General features: G+C 39.2%; 1 protein-coding gene and 1 long non-coding RNA gene across 3 annotated transcripts in view; one reads left to right on the forward strand and one right to left on the reverse strand.

Moving 5' to 3' along the window:
• peak1 (pseudopodium-enriched atypical kinase 1) overlaps positions 1-18,115 on the forward strand; it is a 66,793-nt gene that overhangs the window by 16,532 nt on the left and 32,146 nt on the right. The window lies entirely within an intron of this gene.
• LOC141380882 (uncharacterized) lies at positions 6,919-17,642 on the reverse strand. Its single transcript, XR_012400214.1, has 4 exons — positions 17,434-17,642; positions 14,568-16,507; positions 10,319-14,064; positions 6,919-9,173 (listed from the first exon to the last, which is right to left on the reverse strand). It is a non-coding gene; the product is annotated as an uncharacterized lncRNA (long non-coding RNA).

An 18,115-nucleotide genomic window follows, 5' to 3' on the forward strand; every position in this document is an offset into this window, starting at 1 on the left:
TAGTAGTAGCAGAAGTAGTAATGGTGTGGTTGTTACAGTAGTAGTAGTAGTAGTCGTTGTTGGTGTAGTAATATCAGTAGTAGATGTTGTTGATGTAGATGTAGTAGAAGTGATTGTGGTAGTAGTAGTAGTAGTAGTAGCAGTAGACGTTGTTGTATTAGTTGTAGCAAACGCTATAGTAGTATCAGTAGTGGTAGTCGTTGTAGTAGTATCAGTATTAGTAGACATTGTAGTAGTAATAGTCGTGGTTGTGGCTGTAGTAGAAGCAGTAGTAGTTGTAATATAAGTAACTTTCTGTAGTAGTAGTTGGTGTAGCACTTGTTATTTATTATTATTGTTGTCATTTATTACTGTTGTCCTTTCTTTCTTTTTACTCTCATTTTTTCTATCATACATTAATAAGCATTGTTGTTACTCCCTACCTCTGACTGGTTTCTTTCTATATGCTTTCTTTATATCTGTGACACTTGCTTCATTTGTTGACTGGTATTGTTCCTTATGTATGTACTCTGACCTGTCCACCAAGTTACCTTTACATGCATACACACACTCACACGCGCACACTCACGCACATACCAGTACATGACTATATTGTTGTTGTTTTTGTTTTGTTTTTGTTTTGGTGCTTTGTATTTGTTATTTGTTGATGTTTTCTTGTATTTGTATGATTTTTGCATATTCTAATTAAAAAAAAAAAGAAATTTGGGTCCCACTTTACATTAGGTGGCCTTAAATACCATGTATTTGCATCATATAATACATATATTGTACTAATGGCCTTTTTCCACTGAGTGGTATGGTACGGTACAGTACGGGTCACCTTTATCAGGCTTGTGTTTTCACTGCTATAAGGGTACCAATGGCGGGTGTGGTGTACGACAGAAAGGTTCAGTCCACGTCATTCTCACTCAAGTGAAAGTCAAAGTTCTATGGGTCGTTCACATCTCTGCAATTATATAAAATAAATAAATAAATAAATGCAACATATATGAACACGTACAGACCCTTACAGACTCAGATTTGTTACCAATTATAGAAAAACTACACGCGGAATACATTAGTCTTTATTTGGGTTTCAAAACGACACGCAACATATAGCCCACAGTCAGAGAAAACCTCTCCTTGCTCCTTTGTTTTTTTTTTTTTGGGGGGGGGCTTCTCCTTTGTTTTTTTGGGTGTCACTTCTGTGTTTGTCAGAAGCACTTCAATAGTTATGCCCACATTATTATCATCAGCTTAAGAAGGTCATTATTCAAATATAGACACGCGGCAAGCTCTCTCAAAAAAACCGAGACCGTTCGCACTTTAAACGGGCTTGTAAACAACAACAGGGTCCAAGGTTGATTCTGCTCCTCCTCCTAACTTTGTGGCGATGACAAGGTTTGTTTAAGTTTGGGTCGACCATGGTTCGTTAATATATATATTATTACGGTATTACTCCTGGCTTGTGCACGCACTAGTTAGGGCTGCAAGATTAATCAAAAAAAGATCACAATCTCGATTCGACCCTACACACCATCTTAATTCAGCTTTTCTACAATTCAGCCAATTATTTTTTAAGGTCAGGAGAGAAGCATAAAGGCGGTCACACAAGACTTCACAGCAACATGAACACCTCCAAATGGCGTTAAAAGTGTCACATGCTGTATTTATAAGGTATAATTCACCCAAAAATATTAGCAAAAACAAAGAGTCTTAATTTACTCTGAATCGTGCATCCCCAGCACTAGTGACGTATGTCTGTAAATCAATAGCGTTCAGATACACGACTTGCTCTGCATTTTGGTACACTTTGGTTGTGTAATGTACCCTTTCGAAAGGGTACCCAAAAAGTGTTAAGGTACGGTTTACTCATTGGTACCTTTTGACAGTGGAAACGGCCATAAAAAGTGTACTGACACATTCTGTACCATACAGTGGAAACGGGCCAGTACTGTCAGGGCTCAACAATAAGGACTGCCCGGTGGCCCGGGGCCAGCGTGTGAGATGCTCAGGACAGTAGACAGGATCGTTACCGGCCCGATTGGGCCAGTGCTGCCTTGTCACTAAAGTTTAATTTGCCTGTGACTTTTTGTCAATTGCGTGCAAATACAGTCTTAGAATTGAGAAACAGTTTTTTTCAAGCCTTCAAATAAGAAACAGTGTTCTCAAGCCTTCAAATGCTACCTTCTCGGATCTGATTGGATGTTGTGAGCACTTTTTTTTTCGTATCAACCAGTACAGCGAAGAGACTGCAACATGGCGGTAACATCAAATGATTACGCTAAAGGGAAAACATTTGTTTCTAACGTTTTGAAAGCAGACATTTACGAGGGTACACCACGACTAAAAAAATTAAGTGATGTTTTGTACAGTTTGCTGTCAGTTTGGCAGGTCAGCCATCTTTTGTTTCAAAACACTTTGAATTTTTCTCATTATACATTTATTAACATTTTTAAATATTTAAACTCTAGATTTACAAACATTTTGACATGTTTTTGACATGTTCATGTTTTTTATTTTATTTTATTTGTGGTTAAGGAATAACTGTTAACTTTTTTTTTTTTTTTTTTTTTTTTTTTTGGTGGGGCCAGTGAAAATATTGGCAGGGCAAGTAAAAATCTGAACCACTGGTCTGATTGGGCCAGTAGAAAAAATCCTTAGCGTTGAACCCTGACTGTGTTCATAATGTATTACAGAACACGTCTGGTGGGATAGGGGTAGGGTTAGGGACAGGTTTGGGGATATGGCTGAGTTTAAGAATGGGTTATGGTGTAAGGGTTGGTCAGCAGTGTAATTACAAATACAGAAATTAAGGATGTAATTTCGTGCAGGTGTTTAATCAGTCATAATTACAATGTAAAAACATCTAGTCACACTATAAATACATTCGTAACAAATTATTAATTTCAGTGTAAGTACATATTAGTTTAAGCCACCTAATATAAAGTGGGCCCAAATTTTGGCTATAACAGTAGATTTACATGGCTGTGATGTACTAAAGAGTACAAACAGTCATTAAAAAGGTTTTCTTTGTTTAGCTGAAAATGAGGTTGTGCTTTGTTTTATGGTATGTGCACTTTCAGGCAATTAAATATAATTACCTAAGTAAGTTAAGGGTAGGTTTAGGGAAAGGTTCAGGGTTGGAATGAGTTTTGGTTTTATGATGTTTTATAATTATTATAATTGCTTTTTGATATTAGGCCTGTCACGATCTATTTTTGTTGTACAATATATTGCACCAAAATACATCACAATAAACGATAATATTGTCATTTTAATACCTTTTTTTGCCACTCAATATATAATGACAATATAATAGCATCATAATGCAGGTAAAAAGCACATTATATTTTATTCTTAAGAATGTATCATTTAATTATAGTCATTTTACCAATTTAATAATTAGACATTTTAGTTTTGACCCTGATACAGGGACACTGGAGCGTTCGATCGTCAATCATCTGGTTTGTCCATAAGCTGAAATACGAGCTTTTACACTCAGTGTTTACACTCAGTAAACAGCGGTGAGTTCAGTGAACTGATGACCTTCAACGCTAATCACAGTCTTTTCTGTTGAGCATTTGAACACAGTGGCAGATCAGCGCTGTTTAAAAACGAGCTCAACATGCTCAAATGTTAGAGGGAAATGGACTTTTTTTAAATTTCAGTATCGGAGACTTTCGGTATGCCTCGAGGAGACTAGACGCAGGTGGAAGTAACTCCATGAGCATTAATGAATTTTTTTCTATTAATCTCAGTTATCTTTGTCTTACATTTATAAAGTAAGCAACGCTGCATCACATCTAAATGTAAAAATGCCAAAACCGGGTAAATCAGGACGAAATATTGCTGAAAGAGGAGGCGAGCTGGCTGTTAATGCTAACGCTTTACAGAGAGAGGACGAGCTAACACCTGCTTCTTGAAGGAGATAATTACAGCCACCATTCACACGGAAGGGTCAACATTACGAATTGAGTTCTTATCCGAGCTTCGTTCTGCCGTGTCCACGCTGCAATCTACTATATTATATAGAATACACTTAGAAGATTGTGGACATTGAAACTGCACTTAATGACTCGGACGGCCGCTTGACAGCGATCGAGACGCACTGTGCAACGCATTGATAAAAGAATATGGCTTCATTTAACTTAAAGTGGATGATTTAGAGAAATCTTATGATTGTTGGAATACCAGAGGGGTTGGAGCAGGGGTGTCCAAACTCAGCTCTGGAGGGCCGGTGTCATAGATAGTTTAGCTCCAAATTGATTTAACACACCTGCCAGGAGGTTTCTAGTATATCTAGTAAGAGCTTGATTATCTGGTTCAGGTGTGTTTGATTAGGGTTGGAGCTAAACTCTCCAGGACACCAGCCCTCCAGGACCGAGTTTGGACAGACAGTCTGGATTAGAGGGTCAAAGTCCGGTTACGTTCATGATATCACTCTTTATTGAACTTTTCGGAGACGGCGCCATTTAGAGACCTCTACAAATAGACTGCGCTCATTGCATCGGTAAAAAAAACACATCCAAACGCATATGCTAGTCTTTCTCCACTATTATCAAACCAAAAAAACTCATACTAAAATTTCAGTATCGATTGGTACTAAATTCTAGTATCGTGACATAGGGCTGGGCGGTATATTGAGTTCTTGAGTGTTGTATCGAAATCTGACTCCCCTTCGTGTGTGCATGCGTCACACAGCGCCTGCAGCTGTCACATTGGCTTAACAGAAACCTTTTATCAGTAATTTATTTCGCAATTGACAGCAAGAACGAACATAGAAGCCTTGTCAAATTGACCAGCAGCACCTGAATGTGTTCAAAAGAAATAAAATGGGAGGAATTTATACCCCATTATGAAAGTGAAATCACCTCATATTCACTGATTATAAGTTCAGTATTCATTTTGCGACGCTCTCTTCTTTACATTTACATTATAACACATTTAGCTCTGTTCTGGTTTGCTATTGCATATTGACTTCAATTCCGATTAGGTTCTAAAATATTTATTTATTCTGTTTAACTAGAAGACATGATTTGATTTGTGTGTGTGCCTAGTGTACAAACGGTTGGTGGTTTAAACGATTAATAAACATTTAAAAAAAGTAAAACACAAAAAAAATGCATTTGTCTACTAAACTTTTTCTATTTTATTATCACCATGCTTGCTACTCTTTTAACAATTAACAATAGAAGAATGATAATAATAATGATGATAATAACAGGGAGGGAACCTCCTGTGTTTGAGTTATATTTTTTCTCAAAAACAGTTTAATAAAGTTTTAATAAAGGCTTTAACTGTCAAGTAACGATGTATGGGAAAATTCTGGCTACGTATCGTATACCGTCATTCCTTCTAAAAATAAAGAAATATGACTTTTTTGCCCATATTGCTCAGTATTGCCCATATTGTCGTGACAACCCTAATACATTACAAGGTTAACTGCAGAAAAATACCAAAAAATATCCTCAAAACAAATGCCAAATGCCTTTGTTGGTTTAATCAGAATATTATCACGCTACCAGAATGCATTTGTGTGCAGATAAACAAAAAGAATGACTTTATTGGACAGTTTCTTCTCTTCAGAGTCAGTATATTGTGTGCATTCATGAGCACTGCACAGTGAACTAAAGCAAAAGGCAGATCAGGGCTTTTGGCAACAAACCAAGATGGCATGTCTTGGCTCATATATGCAGGCCCAGGCTTTTTTTCTGCCAGTCAAAAGTCTGACTTCGCAAGACTCAAGTTTGGAGTCTGTTGTGGTTCAGGTATCGATTACTTGATGAAACGTACAGTCTGAGTTCAAAGCGTCTCTGTGTGTGTTTGGATTCTCACAGAACTTCCTCAGGACAGCTGCTTTGACCAGCTTAATGTGTGCAGGAAGATCACAGGCCATGGCGGCCCCCAGGGGTCCGGTGTAATCCTGAAGGCTTTTTGTGTCATCCGACTTCACCCACTCCTGCTCCGGCCTGCCCAGCTCAGTGTGGCCTGTTATTGCAGCTGCGAGGATGCTCGAAGTTCTGGCTGTACCGTTCATTCTCTCCTACTGGAAAATCACTCTCTCGTTCTTCATAATTTCAAAACAGACCCGGCGACATGCATAATATGACTCATTTCAATGTAAAACTGAATAGTTCGTGGGAAAAATGGATGGTAGAACTTGATTGTATCCATCATGATTTGATTGTGAAGAACTATTTGATTAAATGTAGTTTTGTGTGTGGAGAGCTTTTCATTTTAATGCAAATCATTTATAAGAACTTATAGTGCCTTGCAAACCTCTACAAGCAAACCAAGGTCAAAATAAAGGAAATAGGACATCTTTGTGAGGAAGTAAGACATAGCAGTCTATAATATTACTAAATAATATTATTTTTCTCAGCCCCGCAGTCTTGGTAACATCAAAAGAAAGGCAAGGTCTTTTTCAAAAGCGAAGAAAGTTATTACATTTTGATTTCTCTTCACAATAGGATGCGTTTTACAATTACACTAAGAATCATGCATTGCATCCGAGGATGGGATAGTTTGGCAAAAAAATAATACATTTCTCCTCTTTTTTTTCACTGCCATGTCTTCGCAAAGCCGCATGGAGTGTAAAAGAAGAAATATTTTTTTAAAAATAAAAATTGAAGGTTGTTGACTTCTCGATTTCTTGTTTTTATTTATGTTTATGATTGTTTTAAAATTGCATCTTTAAATATTATTACAGGGCTCAATATTAACCATTTTTCTTGGTAGCACCGGCGCTTCTAACTTCAAAAATGTAGGCTCACCAGACAAAATGTAGTCGCACCCACCAAAAATTCTGACGTTTTATATTAACAGATTCTATTTCATATTAACACTCTAATCACAGCTAAAAAAATAAACAAAAACCTACGTGCGCTCAACAGCCCTGCACGCAATAATAACTGTGCTGTTCTCACGGGATCTGTCTAATATTGCACAGATGGTATTGACATATAACTAGGCCCACACGGAATCTGCGCGCGCAGAATTTTGCAGATATTCCGCACCTTTTCCACAGAATTCCGCAGATATCTGCAGATTTTAAGCCCATCATTAATTCTGTTTTTTTACTTGAGTAAATGTGTTTAAATCTATATTTATTTAGTTTTTTAATTAGTTACAGAAATATTATTGATTAATATGAAGATGTTCATCTGATTTATGTACAATGCAGTTTGTAAAGTAATATTTTCTGTCTTTTAGTAGATATCTTATATGAGACTCTTGCTTTGTGTTACCAAATAAAGTCAATCTAATTAGATTTGCAATTTAAACATTAAATGGAAGTTAAAAAGATATTACTTTTTATTTCACATATTAAGGTTTTAGTTATGATACTCCCAAAATAATTCCGCAGGTTTTTACCAAAATTCTTCGCAGAAATAGCAAAAAACGTCCGCAGATTGCGTCTGGCCCTACATATAACTTATTATTTGCATACGTCATCTTAATAGCAGTAAGTAATTTCATGAGCTGCAATATTAGTTTCATCTCAGTGAATGCAAGCTCTTTAGTGATGGTGAACGCAGTGCCAGTCGCACGACTGACAGCATCGGGATGATTAGATGAAGGATTAAGTAATGTTAGAACGTCTCGTGCTTAAAATGTGTAGATTCAGTGGCAAACACGGTTACCTCAAAACTCTGTCCCACCGGCTTTACAGTGAATGACTTTAATCATTTTCATAGCGGACTTTAACCACTGGAAGTCTTTTATCCACTCTTCTAAAAGTGTAAATGCTTTATTGACATTCAGCACATGATCACTAGTCAGATGTGCCATTATTTGTAACTTTAGGTGGTTTCTAAAACTAAATCTGTCAGTGTTGTTTTCATTTCCTCGGGTCCAGACCTTGTTTCTCCCTGTCACCGGAACTGATTGATTGACAGCTGATATTAACCAATCCATTCGCGTTCTGTTCTTGTGCAGTGGGCCAATAAAAAGAGCTTGAAGGCGGGGCAAGCATTGCGGGCTTTGTTTACTGCCGCAAGTTGACATGTCAACTATTTTAAACCACTCCTGAGCGCTGCGTTTGGTGTTTTTAGGTGCAAAGATGCTTAATGCGTGAATGCTTCCTAATTCCGTGCATGTGGTGAACATTTTGCTGTGAAAACTGGTCGCATGATGTCAATTTTATGCATTCGCACAAATGCTCCCAAATATATTTTGAGGTCGCATAGATAAAATTTCGGCCGCATATGCAACCAAAACGGTTGCAATTTTGATCCCTGTGTTATTTTTTTTTTGGTTAGCATCTTAGCCAGTGGATCATTTTAAAATCCCAAGGAATTAAGTGCTGTGACAATTTCGAATAAAATCAAAACAAAACTAAACTTCTTTTGGCTTAATTTCAGGAGCTTGAAGCTGCCTGTCAAAGCAAACCAAAAAAGCTAAGCTAAGCAAAAAAATAAAACTTATAAACACCTATGGGTTCATGGGGATTATGTAATACATTGGTATGACTCTGAGGCTTCGCTTTTGATGTGGAGGATCATGTTCATGATAAATGTTTTTGAGCTCAGTCAGTTCAAGCTCAAGCTTTCTAAATCTAAAAGCAACAATGACTTTTTGTAAAGCTTCTTGCTCGAAAGTAATCTGTCATATTAAGAATGAATGTGACATGACTTCCGAATTGCAGTGCAAAAAGATTTCTACTAGGGCTGGGACAATTTACATCAATTCATTGCAAATCAGGAAATGATTCAGCATCGATTCTGAATTTTTTTTTCCACCAGGTGGCACTGTACAATCAGCCACAGTCTTAAGGCTGATTTATACTTCTTTGTTAATCGCACGGGTATGGTGTGGCGCAGCCTTTGTGCGGTCGCATAGCCCTCACTGTGGCTGACGCTGATGCACACCTCTCAAAACTGTAACTACACGTTGTAACCACGTGTAGCGCAAACTCTTTGATTGGTCAGCTTGGTAGTGGTGATGAGTGTGGATGGTGTTGAGAGCTGCAAACTTGATGGAGCGAGTGTTTACAAGTGTGGAGTCCCGTTAAGTAGCTCCAGATGGATACTTTTTTTCTAAAGACTTTTAGAAAACTTTTGTTTATTCTTCATCTAAAGATAAGTCTTTCACTCCATTTAAAAAATCCTACACTTTTTGTTTTGTTTTGACTAAACTTCATTCATTCATCTTCTGCCGCTTTTCCGGGGCTGGGCCGCGAGGGCAGCAGTCTTCGGCCCCGTTTACACTAGTGCGTTTTAGTTTTAAAACGGCGTTTTAGAATGAAAACGATCCGCGTCCACACTCGCGTTTCACCCAGCGTTTCTGAACTGCTCTCCGTCCACACCAAAACGCTGAAAACGCACATCACGTGACCACACACACACTCTCAGGCAAGCTCTGTAGCCAATCTACCCAGATGAGAGCTGTGCTAGTCGGACTTCTCATCAAGCATCTCCCGCTGGATCTAACCTCACTATATTTATTAAACGGAATATTTCTTTCATCTTGTTGTCTTTATTTAACGACATATTCATTGGACATTGGAATCTATTACTTGTTCTCAGGTAACGTGTTTTGGCTAAGCGCAAAGATAAGTTAATGATTAATGTAAGCACGTACATTCTGTATATTGACTGATCGCTTGCCTTTATTTCCTATAATGTATAAACTTATTGTATGTTATACTTTTATAATGGCCATTATCGATTAAAACTGATATTCAGCAAAGAGAGGGTGTGTTTCGTATTTTCACTGAAATTGAAAGGAGGCAGTTGTTGTAGGCTCCGTTTTGTTATAAATATGCACACAGTGAAGATGACGCTCATATTTGCAGCACGGCGCCTCAACATTTCTGCTGTCTGTTTAGTTGTTAATTTTAAAATGAAAATAGGCAGTTCCTTATATCATGTTTACATTTTATTGTTGAGAAAGTAAAACAACGTAGCCAGGGTGATGTGAATGAAGTTATAAAGTACACTGTTCCCTTTGAAGATTTACCCGTGTCCTCGGTATAGTCTGTTTTCCATATCAAACTGAGAAGAAGAGACTGCAGCCATGATCAAACTTGCGAAGTTTTAACTTACACGGAGAAGATGCAGGACTGAACTGTGCGTGTTAGGATACTTAATATTCAGGAAAAGCCCCAATCAGAGAGGCGAATGTCTGCAGCCCCGCCTCCGTTTTCAAATGTCTCCGTTTTCCATCATCCACACTGAGACGGAGCAGCTGCGTTTCAGAATGAAAACGGCCTCTCCAGCGTTTTCGAAACGCTCCGTTTTCGGTGCTCGAGAACTCCGGCGTAGTGTGGACGGATGGCGTAACCGTAGCAAAACTTATGCGTTTTCAAACTAAAACGCATTAGTGTAAACGGGGCCTTAGGAGAGAACCCCAAACTTCCCTCTCCCCAGACACTTCCTTCAGCTCCTCGGGGGAGATCCCAAGGTGTTCCCAGGCCAGCCGAGAGACATAGTCCCTCCAGTGTGTCCTGGTTCTTCCCCGAAGCCTTCTCCCGGTGGGACATGCCTGGAACACCTCCCTAGGTAGGCATCCGAAACAGATGCCAGAGCGACCTCAGCTGACTTCTCTCGATGTGGAGGAGCAGCGGCTCTACTCCGAGCTTCTCACCCTATCCATGAGTGTGCGCCCTGCCACCCTTTAAAGGAAACTCATTTCGGCCGCTTGTATCCGAGATCTTGCTCTTTCGGTCATGACCCAAATCTCATGACCATAGGTGAGAGTAGGAATGTAGATTGACCGGTAAATCAAGAGCTTTGCCTTTCGGCTCAGCTCCATCTTACTGCTGCCACTGCACCAATCCGCCTGTCAGTCTCACGCTCCAGGTGGAGGAGTTTAAGTATCTTTGGGTTTTGTTCACGAGTGAGGGAAGGATGGAACGTTGACTAAACTTGTTTTCCTAAATATTAAATAAGGAGATGAAAACTAATAGACTATGGATATGAGAAGAAATGAAATTGTTTCAGAGTACAGTGATGAAATACTGGTTAAGCATATAAATATAAACAGTCATTATAACAGCAGAACGCAGAGCTAAATTTTTTATAAAATAAATGTAAAAAAGAGACCGTTGTGTGATAAATACAGAACTTATAATCAGTGAATATGAGGTGGTTTCACTTTCGAAATGAGTTATAAATTTGTCCCATTTTGGCGTTTTTTATTCTTAAAACACATACAGGTGCTGCTTGTCAATTTGACGAGGCTTTTAAGTTCGTTCTTGCTGTCAATTGTGGAAAAATTATCAATAAATGGTTTCGGATAAACTGCTGTGGGATGCGTTCCTCCGTGTCGCATCAGTGATGGGTCGTTCTTGAACGATTCGTTCATTTCAAACAAATCTTTCGTATGACTCATGGAGTGAATCATTCATTTGCGTATGCGCACATTTGTGCAAGTGGAGCCCGCGTGCTTCCTTGGAGTGGTCTGTTTCACGCAGAATGCGCATGTGTGCCCTCAAACCATATCGATATGAACGATATTGGATAATCCCGCATCGCGTTGGGGAATCATATCGATATATCCCCAGAACTTGATATACCACCCAGCCCTAAAGTATCGACCTTTGAATCGCAATGCATCAGCCCAGCCCTAGTTTCTTCACTGAAACCTCATTTCATTCAATTTGTTACATAGGGGAAAATGCACTGCACAGATTTACATATTCATCTAGGCTCCACTTTCAGCAGCTTTAACAGATTTATTTCAAACTGCTTTTGCAAAGAAAGAAAAAGATTGTTGCTGTGAGTATAGAAGGGCTTTTAAAGGACAACTGCCTTTGTTTGTTTCAGCTCACTGGGTTTTGGAACAGACTTATAGTGTTGCTCTTCTTAATGATTTGGAGCAGCTGTTTGTGTGTATGTGTTCGCATTATCTGTGAGCCGTATTCATGAATTTGCTGTCCTAGTTGCATCGAGCGTGTTTAGCTCTTCAGTGAACCGCCACAGAATTATTTCAGTCTCGGGTTTGTCGAACATATGCGGAATTGATCACCTCCTGAGAAAGGGAGGGAGACCAAAGCGATGGCCAGAATGAAAGAAGATGATGTAGCTTGCGTAGTGAAGATGACTCTGTTATGTAATGCTCCCATATGGAAGCTGCATGCACACTGCTGGGGGATGCCAGTGCCTACACGTGAGCGTGCGCCGCAGATCAGTTTCTCATTATTATTCACTGTGTGATTAGGGTAAAGCTTTGATCCCGCATTCAGCTCACTGAGGGAATCTGTCATGCCTTTGATGATGCGCACACACACTCACACGCTCACACAATGGTTAATCTGCATGAGTCGGACGGAGCATGTTCATCTCACACCGCTCTGTTAAACATGAGAAACGTGCTTGGGTTTTTATTGGGATTTAGGACAATCAGCCCCTCTGATTTGTGTTCAGAAAAACAGCAAGATGCATTGTTAGGTCAGGTTACGAGGAAATTGACTTGGCGATTGCTCATATTACACAAGCCTACAGGACAAAGGTGATCAATAAATCATTAAAGCGGACAGGATATTTAGAGGTTTACTCATGTTCTTAATAAAATAAGGGTAAATTTAACGTGCAAAACTACTCTCGTTTTGTTTGGCTTTAAGTAAGGTACTGATCGTTTGAGGGTTCATTCTAAAGAGTATTTGATAGTAAGTCCAGGATCATCAATTCAATTTTCCCTAGAAAAGTCAGACACTATCATACTTTTTAGTTTTTCCACCTTTGTTTGATAAAAATCTTTACATGAAATGAGACAACTGTTTGACAAAGCATGTCAAAGCAACAGGTGATGATTTCCTCCTGACCGAAAAGTCGACGAAAAAGCCCAAAAAAAAGGGTTATTATTAATTCCGGGTTGGCTGATATACTCCTAACCTTAAGATCAGAGATGAAGCCACAAAAAAGGGTTATTTTTGGTTCCATGTTGGCTGATATATTCCTAACTGTAAGGTCTACGATTATGCTGCAAAAAATGGTTATTATTGATTCCAGGTTAGCTGATATACTCTTAACCATGAGGTCAAAGGTTAAGCATCAAAAAAAGAGTTATTAATTGGTTCCGGGTTGACTGATATACTCTTAACCGCAAGTTTAAATAAGAAGCCGCAAAAAAAGGTTATTATTAATCCTGGGGTGGCTTATGTATTCCTAATCGTAAGGTCAGAGAAGAAGCCACAAAATAGGGTTATTATTGGTTCCGAGTTGGCTGATATAGTCCTGACTGTAAGGTTAAAGAAAGCTGCAAAAAAGGTTATTATTGGTTCTGGGTAGGTTGATATACTCCTAACCGCAAAGTCAAAAAAGAAGATGCAAAAAAGGTTATTATTGATTCCGGGTTGGCTGATAGACTCCTAACCATAACGCCCCATTTACACGGGGCTTCAGCGTTAACGCTTGACTGAAGTTGGGGCTGAAGTGATCGTCATTGAAGCGTCAGCCAATGAAATTCAGTCAGCAATAGGTCTAGCTGGTGTATTTGCATACAGCGATCTGATTGGCTGACGCTTCAGTCGGTGCTTGAAAAGTTGAGCTGGTCCCAACTTCTGTAGTGAGCAACGCCTCTGAAGTGGCCTGACGTCACCCATTCAAAGTGAATGAGAAGCGTTGATGCTGACGCACCGTATGAATGTGGTGTTAGGTCTAAGATCAAGATGCAAAAAAAGGCTAATATTGATTCTGGGTAGACTGATATACTCCTAACCATGAAGTCAAAGAAGTAGCCTCAACAAAGGGTTATTATTCTTTTCGGGTTGGCTGATATACTCCTAACTGTTAGGTCAAAGAAGAAGCCACAAAAAGGGGTCATTATTGGTTCCACGTTGGCTGAAATACTTCTAACCCTAAGGTCAAAGGAGAAGTTGCAAAAAAAAGGGTTATTATCGGTTGTGGGTTGGTAAAAGTTTGGCTTAATCTTTGACCTGACTGCAAGGTGAAAGATTAAGCTGCAAAAAAAAAGAGTTATTATTAGTTCCAGGTTGGCTGATATACTTTTAATCGTAAGTTCAAAGAAGCCGCAAGAAATAGTTATTATTGGTTCCGGGTTGGATGATATACTCCTAATTGTAAGGTTAAAGATTATGCTGTAAAAATGGTTATCTTTGGTTCTGGGTTGGCTGATATACTCTTAAGCCTGGTTTATACTTCTGCGTCAAGTGACCGGCGTAACCCACGGCGCATGCAACACGCGTGGCTGTGCATTTATACTTCTGCGCGCTGTCTCTGTCGGTCTGCATTAACACTTACGAAACGCTAGTTGGCAGTGAGGTGTAAATGTTCCTCTGTGTCGAGTTTCTTCTCTGCTTTTTTGCTTTTCCTGAACACTTCCGGGATGTACAAGTGGCTCAAACTCGCTCATTTTGAGGCAGGAACCGGCGGACGTGCAGCAACTTTAACTATGAGGTAAACACAAAACAAAACTTTCCATCCAGAGCTCATTCACGGGACTCCACACTTGTAAACAATCGCTACATTGTGTTCGCGCCATTCGCACCAATCATAGAGCTTGCGCTACGCGTTGTTGCGACATGTAGTTACATTTTTTGAGAGGTGCACGTCAATGACGGCGAAGGCCACAGCGAAGGGCCGTAGCATACGCCGGTGTTTGACGCAGAAGTATAAATCAGCCTTTAAATGTAAGGTCAGAGAAGAAGCCGCAAAAAAGGGTTATTATTGGTTCCGTGTAGGCTGTAAGTAAGCAGTGACCTGTGTAGCACGGCATTCTGCCTCTGTTTAGTATATATGTTAAAAGTCCAGTTAGCACAGTTATTAGCAGAAACATTTTGATTATGTCGGCCATTTCACAGATACGCGTCATATAAACAGTGAAGATTGTGGTGCACACTCGGAAATGACAGCATGGACAAGCCAAAAAAACTTTCGCTAACTCCACCGTTTTGGAGAAAACTTTTCACCCTGATAAGAGATTTCAAAAAGTTTTGGTTTCAGTGACCCGATAATGCATTTGTGTTTGCAAGAACAGCCAAACTATGTTGATCAAGCTGCTGTTCGAGAATACCCATGAACCCGTGGCCAGGGCCTAAAAGAGTCATTTTTGTCATAGGGATAGTTTACCCAAAAAGTAAAACTCAAGTCAAGGGCTACTAACATTGACAAATAGATACAGGCAAAACATAATTAATACCCATGGGTCTTGACAATACATTAAAGCTCTGTCGGAGAAATTGTACACAATTTTCAATATCATTACCTTTTATTCAACGGCCCCATGACATTATCAGCTGCTGAGATAGGTGTCATTATACGACATAAAGCTTGTTCTCGAGACTGTTGTGAACAAGCTCACGTATTAAAATTTGATGCGGTAATTACCTTCACTGTTGGCACCTCAAGTGCCATTCATTCATTTTTTTTCTCCAGTGCATTTAGGTTTTCCGTTTTTATGAGGATGTTATACAGCAAGCGAAGACATTCTCTGTTTTGAACTTTAAAACCCCAGGAGAAATGTTAAATGCACACGCACAGCACGAAACCTTTAGATCCAATGATGCATTTCTGTCAACGGGGCACTATATGCATTCATCACCGCGCCGATTCAGTCAGACAACAGGGAGCCAAGCACCAGCAGCCATCCGTTCAGACTGAAGGAACATAAAGACTCTGTGTGGCACTTTACATTACACAGACAGATAATGCTTTCTGTTGTCCAAGAACGTCATCCTGAATATCCCATTGGTCACCGAGTAACATCCCAGACCCGAGGATTCATTTAAAGATCATTTAAACGCAGGGAAGAGAGACTCCCAAGCAGAGCAAAGAGCTTCTAATGTCATAATGGATCTTATCGTAATGTCTTTTCCTCTTAGCTTCCCAACGACTCGGGTTTCCCAAGCTAATTTGTTTAGGAGCAAAGAGGAGATCATGTTGTGAGTACTTTCTCCCTCACTGTTTCTTTGTTTCTCGTTCATACAGTTGTTGCTTAAAAACCCATGGGCGCTTTTTCGCCTTCAAAGTTGGCAGTGATGGACATTAATCATGGTGTCAGTTGCTGATTATTGTAGACAGCTGTTGGTTTGGTGTATCTCTGGGTCAAACGTTTGGAGGATTCTGTGTTTCTGATCTCAGGCTCAGGGGTTTGAATCAAATAGTTTTAATGGTCTTTCAGGTGGTATGGTAATCACTGGGAGCATTGAGACATTTTCCCTCTGAGCTAAGAAGAAGGGTAATTTTGGAAGCTGCATTTCAGATCTGTGTGCTTGAGCTTTTGGGTTGTCATGGTAACCCAGCAAGACCTGCCAGAGGTGTTGAGTTGTTTCCAATCAGTTTTATACTAGCACAATGAATGTACATCCTGCTGTTCACAAACAACTCTATTCCAGGGGTTTGTGGAGCAAATATAATTAGTTGTTTGGTGCTGTTTTCTAGATCTGGTGATCTAATTGGCTGTGTGTGTAATGCCTATGAATATGTATTCTTATCAAAGGCACAACGGGGCACTAGACTTTATGCAGCTCCTGCGTATTTGTGGGGGGAAAATTCTCCAATTTATCTTTTCTGGAACACTTGTAGTAATTCTTTAAATCTGTCCATCTCCAGCTGCTTTAACACTAGGGGTGTCAAAATTAATTGTTTCTTCGGTGCATCGCGATGCAGACGCGAACAATTCGGTATCGGTTCAGTAATAATCATAACCGGTTATTACTGACGTCATTTACCTCATATGCGCTCTGTCGCGAGGGAGGCGATCGCGAGTATTTACAGCGCTTTACTACTCAAAACTCATAAACTGTGCACAATTTCACTGTGTGTGTTTGCTGGATCAGTCTTTCACTGACATATACAACAATAGCCCCTATTTCACTGAGATCGAGAGAATGAAAGTAGCCTACTCCATTTCTCTCTCTCTTTCGCTCTCGCTTTCGCTCTGTCTCTCTCTCTTTCTCACACACACACACACACACACACACCCAGTGGCCCATTTGACCTGCTGGGGTGGCTTTTCTTCTCCTCTCGGCTGTTTTACAGCATTACGTTTGGATACAGAAACGAGCGCGTGTCTGCAGAGTTTTCTCCACCGTGTCTATCATGCATCAGCTGTGAGATCGCCGCTGCCGCCTGCCGCTTATCAGTGTCACTTATCTGAAGAGCGCAGCGCGCAAGAGCCAATAGCAACCGTTTTTGTTGAGGGTGTGACCAATCAAAGAGGTGTAAGAGAACTAGACAAGGATCAGAAATTGAGCTGAATGTTTATATTTGTTTATATTATTTGCATTTAAGTTACAGTTTGTATATCTAATAACAGTTTGTGTATTAAACGACAAAATTGTATTACAAATAATATATAAATATAAATATATTCATACATTTTAATACAAGAACTGCTGCTGTGAAGAAAATATAAAACTGTGTATGGAAAGCATCGTCAATCCACCGTGATGCACCGAAATATTGAATTGAACCGAATCGATGGCATGATAATCGTAACCGAACCGAACCGTGAGAACTAGTGTAGGTTCACAGCTCTATTTAACACTTTTTTTCCTTTATCTTCTCTTGCTGGCCCAACTCTACCTTTTTAGATACTGCAATTCTTCTACATGTACTCATTTAGCAGATTATTTTTATGCAAATGACTTAAAAATCAAGACAATAAAAGTTAGCAAAACAACAAAACTCTTTTTAATTTGATCTTTATGACAATGATGTTCTTTTATAGTTCAAATGTGGTGTACACTCTTTAAAAGATAAAGATAAAACAGCTGTCACTGTGATGGTATCTTTTCAAAAGGTACACTTATGGCCGTTTCCAATGAGTGGGACTAGGGATGCTCATTTCGGTTAATTTTGCTAACCGACAACCGCCGCTCAATAATCGGTTATTAACGGTTAACTGGTCAGATTACTATTAATTTTATATTAAACAAATTGACGTGTCTATTTTGTGTCTGACACATTAAATATTGCATTTTAAAATACTGATTTATTTTTATATGCTAGCATATAAATAATAGAATATCACAACAGCATTTTCTCGCACCTGCAGTGTTTAGCACAGAAGAGCAGAATAATCTAAATAAAATTAATAAAATAAATAGGACTGCCCTAAATAATTTTCACTTAAATAATTAATTTATATTACAGAACGAAAATACTGACTGATTCTTTTTAATAACTGGCATAGGCTGTTTTTTTCCTATCATATGTTTTTTTCTTCC

The sequence above is a fragment of the Danio rerio genome, chromosome 25, assembly GCF_049306965.1.
Source record: "Danio rerio strain Tuebingen ecotype United States chromosome 25, GRCz12tu, whole genome shotgun sequence".
NCBI classification, from domain to species: Eukaryota; Metazoa; Chordata; class Actinopteri; order Cypriniformes; family Danionidae; genus Danio; species Danio rerio.